Source organism: Acanthisitta chloris, unplaced genomic scaffold (genome assembly GCF_000695815.1).
Source record: "Acanthisitta chloris isolate BGI_N310 unplaced genomic scaffold, ASM69581v1 scaffold11387, whole genome shotgun sequence".
Taxonomy (NCBI): Eukaryota; Metazoa; Chordata; class Aves; order Passeriformes; family Acanthisittidae; genus Acanthisitta; species Acanthisitta chloris.
Genome location: NW_008683208.1, coordinates 30367 through 32828, shown reverse-complemented (window position 1 = coordinate 32828; position 2462 = coordinate 30367).

Sequence of the window (2462 nt, the reverse complement as noted above, 5' to 3'; positions counted from 1 at the left end):
GCCTGGCCGGTTGACAGTCACGTTTGTAGCGAAGAGGTTGACATAAGCTCGGAGGAATAGCTCTTGCGTCGTCACAGGTCTGAGCGCTGAGCCTGCTCTGTGCATCGGCGTTTGGCTCCGCGACGGAATGGGGTGGAGATCTGGGTCGGCAAGGGGGGGATGGCATCAAAGCGCCATCAGGTATTGGGCATTTAGGGAGGTGAGTAAGAGTTGCAGGTCTGTTCCTCCTCTGCTCGTTGCAGTTCGGAAGGTGCAGCCCAGTCTGCCAAAATCCTCTGGGTGTTGTTCCTGGGCCTGTGGCAGGCCAGAGTTCCTATGTGTCCGTACCATGTCTGTGTGTGCTCTAAGCATTGTAATCCTGTTTGGGTTCAGAATAGAATTTAAGCCTGTTTATTACAGATGCGCGAGTTGGTTTTTTCACCCGTGGGAGGGAAAGGAGCTACTTGAGTGAGAGAGCTGAGCACAAACTAACCTTGTGGGCACGGAGTGGCTTTGTGTTGTCCTCTGCTCAGAGACACATCTGAGCTGACCGAGATAGGAAAGTCCAAGCATTTGATGTTTGTGGGTAGGTCTGTGGTTTGTGGGTATTTGCCAGAAGCTCTGGGTGTCCTTGTCTGTGCCTTGAGCTGTGTGATTGCTGCGTGACCTCTTCTAGATGTGCTACTGAGGCTGGTGCACCTGCCTGTTGGGCAGTGAGGGTTCTTTTGGCTGGGATGCAGGGACTGTACCCAGAAGGATGTTTTCCACTGCAGTTGGCTGTGTTGGGAGTCAGAGCAACGGTGTTAAGGACTCCACAGGAGCTCCACAGCCCCTTGTTGCAGGCACAAGTGGTGCTGTTGGGGTGTGCGAGGCAGAGACATTCTGAGCAGCGTCCGTGTTGTCCTGGGCTTGTTTGGCCATCCTCTCCTTCACCTGAGAAGGGACGTTGTGGTCTGCCTTTCCTGTGACAGTGTGATCAAGAGTGTCTCCTCTGCTGGATGTGCACCACTGCTGCCTTTTCCCCCTGGGCAGTCCATGGCCTGAGTGTTCTCAGCGGGTGTGTTTGCCTCAGGGCTGTCTCGCTGCCCCAGCACTGTGCTCCCCCAGCACTGTGCTCCAGCACACCCCACATCTGCCTTCCTCATCTCTGCTCCTGTGCTCCTGTCAGCCCCATGGCAGGGGGGCTGGAATATGTTGGGCTCAGTGTGGGTGGTGGGTTCTAGAATACACAGCGGGAAGAAATGCCCAAAGGTACTGAATTAGAACATTGTCTTTACGCACTGGAAAATCAGGTATAAAGTGCTGAAGGTTAATGCAGTCAGGTTTAGCTGCTCTTGTGTGGGTTGCAGTGCAGCCCTTAATTACACTCACCTGGATGTCTGTGCTCTGTGCTGGGAGCAGGGTGCTCTCCAGTGAGCCACGGCATTTCAGGCTGCTTGGCTGGAGCTCAAGGCAGCAGTTCCTGGGCCCTGAGGAATTTGTACGTATGTACCTTTGGCAGGGAAGGCTGCTCTGTACCTGCATGTTGTGTGCAAGGGCCACGTTCATTCTGGTATTCTGCAGCCTCTCTCAGTGCTCTGTTAGTGCTTTTCTCTGTGCTGTGAGGTATGTGCTGAATTCACTGCGTTGGGTGAAGTACCATGATAGCTTCAAGGGTATTGTTGCTTCTGCCATAGTAAAAATGGCTGTATTTTTGGAACAATGGTTCTTTTGTCCTTCCAGTTGCATCCTTTCTGTTAGGGCAGGCTGATAAATCTTAATTTAGTAATCAAAATTCACTGATTTCGTAATTCATTGCTAGTTCCTGTGGCTGTGGCTTCAGTTCCCTGAACCAGCTGAAAGTTTCAGAAAGCATCATATGTCTGAGTGACAAGTCAGAATCATGAGAATTGTTTTTGAAAATACCATTTCTTTCTTCAAGTAATAATCAGTTCTGATTTCCTTCATGTTGGCTTAAGTCAAACCCAGCTCTCCGGTACTTGTGTTAATTAATGATGAGAACCTCATGTCACGGGACAATGCCTTTAGCTTAAACAACCCACAAAGGATGGGACAGAAAGACAGGAGGTCTGAAGAAGAAGGTAGTAGTCTTGGCTGTGACTTCTTGGTTAAGTCAACAGTTAGAACTTTCAGAATGAAACATCTACCATCAAGTGAGAACAAATCCCCGTGGAACCATTTATGTAAGAAGCCACAATCTGGAGGTTTTCAGCAGTCATACAAACAATTTGGGTGACCTAATTGAGTTTAATTGTTAGTGAAGTACCTTTAAATTTTCCAATAAAAGAAGTTCTGATAATGATGGTATTGAGCACATACTGCCTGGTTTTAGAACTCATCCCTGAATCATTTAACTCTTACAGCAGTGTTGGATCCAGTGTATTTGTGATGTTTTGTGTTGCCACTATTTTATGTAATTTCGAGTAACTTCTAACCTTGAGGCTGGAAGAGCCTCTAGGGACACAGTCATCCATCTGTGGACC